The 5,731-nt window shown below is 57.5% G+C and overlaps 1 protein-coding gene across 3 annotated transcripts in view; it reads left to right on the top strand.

The window, feature by feature from the left end:
* The first annotated feature begins 1,154 nt into the window (after positions 1 to 1,154).
* The window catches only part of HIVEP2 (HIVEP zinc finger 2), a 135,924-nt gene continuing 131,347 nt past the window's right edge, over positions 1,155 to 5,731 (top strand). For all 3 annotated transcript variants that reach the window (XM_057364822.1, XM_057364821.1, XM_057364820.1), the window contains exon 1: positions 1,155 to 1,657. The gene's annotated coding sequence lies outside the window, so the exon portion shown is untranslated. The remainder of the gene's footprint in view (positions 1,658 to 5,731) is intronic.

Genomic DNA, 5,731 nt, shown 5'->3' with positions numbered 1-5,731 from the left:
GGCAAAGCCGAACCAGGCGAGGCGAGGGAAGGGACCCCGGCGCTGCCGGAGCAGCCGGGAGAGGGAACCAGCCGGTTGAGCGTCACTCTCCGAGCAGCCGTGGCAAATCTCAGGAATACAGCCGCTGCTCCCCGGAACCGCGCTCAGGCTTAACTAACTCAAAGCCAGCGTCAGCCGCAGGACTCGGGATGCATGTCGGTGCGGGACCACGGCTGAGTCCTGCTTCAGCGACGGTTCCGAAACCCGTGGGTTYCCGACCACCGCGGGAGGGCGGTGGGATGCTCCCAGGAGGCATGAGCACCGCCTCGCCCCGCCGGGAGGGTATTCCCCTTGCAGCGCCTATGGCCCGGGGTCAGGGGCTGCTGCGGGAGAGCGGCCCCACCGCCGGCCCGGCCCGGCCGAACCCCGCCCCGCCGCCGCCGGGCGCTGCGGGCCCCACTGGCCGCGGGCGGCCCCGTTACGGCGGCGGGGGGATGCGAGCCCCGTTACCGCGGCGGCCGCCCGTGACCCCTCCCGCTCTCCCGGCGGCGCGGGCCGCTCCCGGGGCTGGCGCTTCGCTCGGCTCGGCCGCGGCGCTGGCGGCGAGCGGGTGTTGCAATAAACGCCTGTGTCTGCGGCACAGCCCGGGGCGGGCGGGCTCCCTGCCCTCCGGGGCGGCGGCGAGCCCCGCCGGGCCGGCCTGATGCGCACCCCCTCCTCCGGGGCCACTGCTGAGGGGCGAGCGAGGGTCGGGGTGGTCCCCGCCGGGACAGACCCGGGCTCGGCTGTGAAGCCGCAGCCGGCGGCCGGCACGGGGAGCCCCGGCGGTGTATTGTTCTCCCTGACAGATAACGTGATCTCGGCCAGGCGAGAGCGAGGGGGCGGAGGGGCCGGGGGAGGGAGAGAAAGGAAGCGGAGGGAGGGGAGGGGGCAGGAGGATCCCGCGTCCTCGGAGGAAATTCTCAGGCCGGGAGGACGCGCGGCTTGCGCACGGCAAGCCGGGACTGGCTCTCCTGGGAGTTCCCTAGGCGGGGAGGGGGAGGGGAGCGGCGATCTCCGCCGCCGGGGAGAGGCCGCGGCTTCGCCCTCCGAGGCCCTGCCTCCCCGGTCCGCGCCCTCCCCGGCGCGGAGCTCCCGCGGCTCCCGCCCCGCACAGGCTCCCAGGGCGGGCAGCGCCCAGCACCGCGCCCGGGAGCGCTCCCGCCGCCGCGCGGGGGGACCCGGTGACGTCACGGGCGGCGCGCTCCCCGCGCTCGCTCCGCGCTCGCCGCCCCGTAACTTCTGTTCTGGGAAGTGGTGCCAGGAATAGCCCGGCGGAGCCGCCTGCAGCGCGGAGCGCTCCCTCCCGCCGCGGCCAGGGCGGGCTGCGGCTCCCGGGCCTCCGCCTCTCCCCCGTGCAACACCAGCCCCTTCGCCACTGTCAGGGAGATGGTGATGAGCCTTTCCAAAAAGAGGGAGAGGAATGACTTGCCTTAAGATAAACGCGTGAAGCGGGCGCCCCTTGGCCGCTGGAATATCTCTGTCTGTCTTTATATATAAAGAAGCACCGCGAGCCGCCTCACTCCGGGCGAGCCCTTAGCAAAGGAGCAACACGAGCGCCCGGCGGGATCGGCAGCAGCGGCAACAACAACAAGGGCACCGGGAGGGCTTCCCTCCTTCCTCCTCGGTGACTTCCCAGGTGAGCAGCACCGGCTGCTGCGGGCAGCCCCCTCCTCCCCGCCCGCCGCTCGTCCCCTGTCACCGGCACCAGCTGACAGCCGCGCCGGGGCGGAGGGGCTCGGGTGCGGGGCGCCGCGGGGCTGGGGTCGGGCCGCGGCAGGCAGGGCGCTCGGCTGAGCGGGAGGGGTCTGTGGCCGGCGCTCCGAGTGCCGCCCGGGGCTGCAGGGGTAAATGGAGGGCAAGGCGGCGGGAGGGCGCCGGCGGGGGAAGCCGGCGGGGCTGTAAAACCGCCGGACCGGTAAGTCACCTCTGTGGCGGCGGCTCCGGGCGCTGGCAGGCACCGGCACCGTCCCCGGGGCACCGCGGCGGGCAGCCCTTCCCGCTGAGCCGGCGCGGGAGGGGGACACGGCGGGGACAGGCCTTTGTCGGTGACACGCCGTTAGGAAATGTGGGGAATACCCGGCTTGTAAGTGTATGCAGATGAGGAGAAGGCTGCCTTGCGTAATCCCCTCCTGCGGCGGGGAATGGGCATGGTCACCGCCGGGGAGAGGCGCCCGCGGGGGGGCCGACCCGACGGGGYTCTCACCGCGGCCTCCGGCGCCCCGGGAGCGGATGGGGGGGGCCCAAGGCAGGGGGGGCGCCCGGGGCCACCCGGCGCGGCTGGAGGTAGCGGAGGAAGGGAGAGAGGGAGGGGATCTGCCCCGGCTGCCAGCGCGTCCCCGCAGGGGTGCCGGACACGGGGGGCGTGCGTGTGTGTGCGGGGACACCCAGCACCGCGCTGGGGTGCGTGTGCGAGTGCGTGTGCGCGCTGCGCCGCGGTGACTGTTCCCTGAAGTGGGTGGGACGTTGGCCCGTTCCGGGAATGTTCCATGACGTGTAAACGCCACAGGAAGGGGGTTAACGAGGGGCTCGGCCGGGGCCGCCGCCGGGTCCCTCCCTCTCTCCCTCCCTCTGTCCCCCCGCCCGCCGGCGGGGCTGCCGCGGGGGCCGGCGGGGGCACGATCCCTTATGTAATGCGGGGTACGTGTGCGGCCGGCGGGGATTATGTAAGCGGCACGTCCGCGCCTGTCGCATAGGATATCGCATAGGATACACCGCCGCACGCCGGCTCCGCACCGGGAGGCGGGCAGGGGCGGCGGACTGCCCYGCCGCGTCCCCGCCGTGTCCCCGCCGTCGGGGTCAAGCGGCGCGGGGGAGGCGGGGGAAAGCCCCGGGTTATCCCGGGTCATGCCCCGCATCCCGCCCCGACCTTCCTGCCGGGGGCTGGCGCTCGGCACGGCCTTCCCCTTCGTGAGAGGGAGCCCGAGGCGGAGGGGAAGGAGGGTGACGGTGTCCGTGCTCCCGGTGGTGGGTGTCCCCAAGAGCTCCGGCCCGCGGATGGGGAAGYCGGAGGGAGGCCCCGCCGCCCCAGCCCTCCTGGCCCGGGGTCCCGGCCGGCCGCCGGCCAGCACGTCTTGTCTCTGTGGGCAGGCGGCCGGGGATCGCCCCGGGACAACGATAAACCTCCTCAGAGCTTAATTTCCCGGAAAAGGGTTCTGTTTTTCTTATTAGTTGGCACTAATGGTCAAACTTTTTTAATTTTTTTTTTTTTTTAATGATAGTTGCAGAAATGAAACTAATGCTCAAACACTCAAGAGTTGAGTTTTTTTGGACAGTAATTTAAATTAAAATAATCGAAATACTAATGAGTTTCAGTAGAAATATTTAGCTAAATAGTTTCCCATGTCTCATTTTAAAGTGAAGCCTACTTTAATATTAAACCTGTCTGGTTTTGTACATTATTGAATAATAGAGGGGGCACAAAACCTTTTATGCTGACTTAGTCAAGGGTGTTACTTTTTCTTTAGTTTTTTTTTCTTCTGAAGAATTTATACTGAGAATTATTACGAAAGAAGTAAACAAAGTGGGCAGGAGAGAAGCATTGCTGGGTAGGTCTGTGTTTCTCTTCTTCCCGGAGGCGCGTGTTCGTGCAGCTCCTAGCGCAAGGGGGCTCCGGTCATCATCAGGAGTTCTGGGGACACCGGTAATTAGAGTAGTTGCTACATTAAAAGAACTACTGGTCTAACGAGGTACAAATTCAGTGGGCCCTGTTTTAAATTCTGTTGTTATGGTGGATTACCACTGACTACCAGAGGAATTTGGTCCTCAGGTTATCAGGATACGGTGTGGAATCCTCAATATTTTGATAGTGAAGATGATACGCAGACATGGTAAAAAAGTGCATCTGTTTTTTAAAGATAGGAGAGTCTCTTCCTGTTAGATTTGCAGCATGTGGACACATTTAGATATATGCAGTGTAACCTGGGGGTTATATTTATTTACAGTTAGATGTTAAATCTTTCCTGATCCTTCTATTCAAGAGWTATTTTGGAAACTTCAGGTATGGATTATCTGAAACTTTSTTCATTATTTTGTGTCTCATTTTTTTAAAAAAATAAGTATTTTAGAACAGGCCGAGAGTTTTTTCATGTGAGTTTTAGGGAGTTAGTACTGTCATCTTTGAATGTATTTAAGATTACTGTGGTTTTCAGCTGTGCAAAGGCAGCAGTGGTACGGTACAAAGTCATCATGTCATAACTTTTGTTGATCGAACAATCCACATTTTTAATGTTCTGSAGGTTGTTGTGTGGTTGTTGTTTTCCGATGGCTGTTGGGCATAGCAGTTCTACACATCCTGACTGAGGTGACTTGTTAAAACCTCRCTGCTATGGATTGGAATAAAATCGAGCAGCACTTGTCCCAAAGCACAAATGCAGAGGACTTTTAATTGTGTATCTAAGTCTGATTGTGTGGCAACAGTGCAGAATGCTTCTTTATAAAGGCAGATTTTTAGATTCTCAAGTGACTTGATTGCCTCATATGTGAGATCTGTTTACAAACCTTCTTGTTACTATGAAGACAAAACARAGAGCCATATGCATTCATGTGGTCCTTGCTGAATAATGGTACATGCGTCTACTTGAGTGTTTGGCAGTAGATCATGTTTAGTTTATGTGGTGGCACCCTACAAGGCTATTCTTTTTTGACTTTTAACTATTTCTAATACCACTGGCTGTAGGCAGTAGTGTGAGCACATTTATGACCCTGATCTGCGTGTTTGTAACTAAGCTGGACGTTTTTAAAGCGGGGCATTTATTGTTGAGCATTTTGCCAAACTTCTTTACTTATTCATTTATTTAGGCACTCATTTTTAAAAGAATCMAGGTGAATTGGATTTAAACAGAAGTGAAAGTAATGAGTTCCATTTTGTGTGTCTCTCTGCTCATCATTTTCGGTCAACAGCAGGGGTGGTTACCGTTACTGCATTTGTAATTTAACCATATTGGGTAAGGTAGGTGGAATATAGGAGCTGTGTGCCTGCCTGGCAGAAGTGGTTTACTTAGTGAAATACTGCAATACTCACCCATCAAAGAGAAGAATGCTTGCAATTTAAGGGTATTACTGTAGAGTATACAAGTCATAGTAATGTATAAGCCACAGTAATGTGACTTGGATTATGAAATATGGCACGCCATCTTTCAAATTTGAGTATGGTGGGGCTTTGTAATAAGACGTGGTTGGTGATATTGATAGTTATCTATCCAGCTCTGTAAGTACAGCTCAGCAAGAACTACTTTCTTGCAACTAAGAATTGCAGGTAAATTGGCAGAGCTGAGTACTGACTTCCTCTTTAGGTCCCRTCTAAATCAGGCCCGTGAAAAGTTGGTTCTTTGTGTCAACSGTCTTCACACAGGGTAAAGAGAAAATGTTTTGTCCATTTTACCTCAGAAATTGAGAAGAGCTGAATCTGTCAGTGTGTGGTTTTAAATTATCAGTCCTCCAAGCAGGAGGAATGCATAATTATTACTAGTCTTATAGGTTAAAGGCTTCAGGAAGAGTTAATTGCTAATACTCTTGGGAGTTGAACAGGASTGTTGAGTACCAAGGCTGCATACCTTTGTTATTTGAAAAATGTCCGATAAGCTATGAAGAAACTKCTCTAAAAATGCTGTTTTTTTAAAGAGGCAGGTTATTTTTTCTTAAGATTTCTTAACGAGCATCTCTGAGGTAGTATATCACAGATTAAATATTTTTTAAGTTATTTGGTTTTCTC

The sequence above is a fragment of the Malurus melanocephalus genome, unplaced genomic scaffold (assembly GCF_030028575.1).
Source record: "Malurus melanocephalus ecotype Western Australia unplaced genomic scaffold, MMel_1.1 scaffold_43, whole genome shotgun sequence".
In the NCBI taxonomy this organism is placed as follows: Eukaryota; Metazoa; Chordata; class Aves; order Passeriformes; family Maluridae; genus Malurus; species Malurus melanocephalus.
This window is presented reverse-complemented; position numbering and strand designations above follow the sequence as displayed.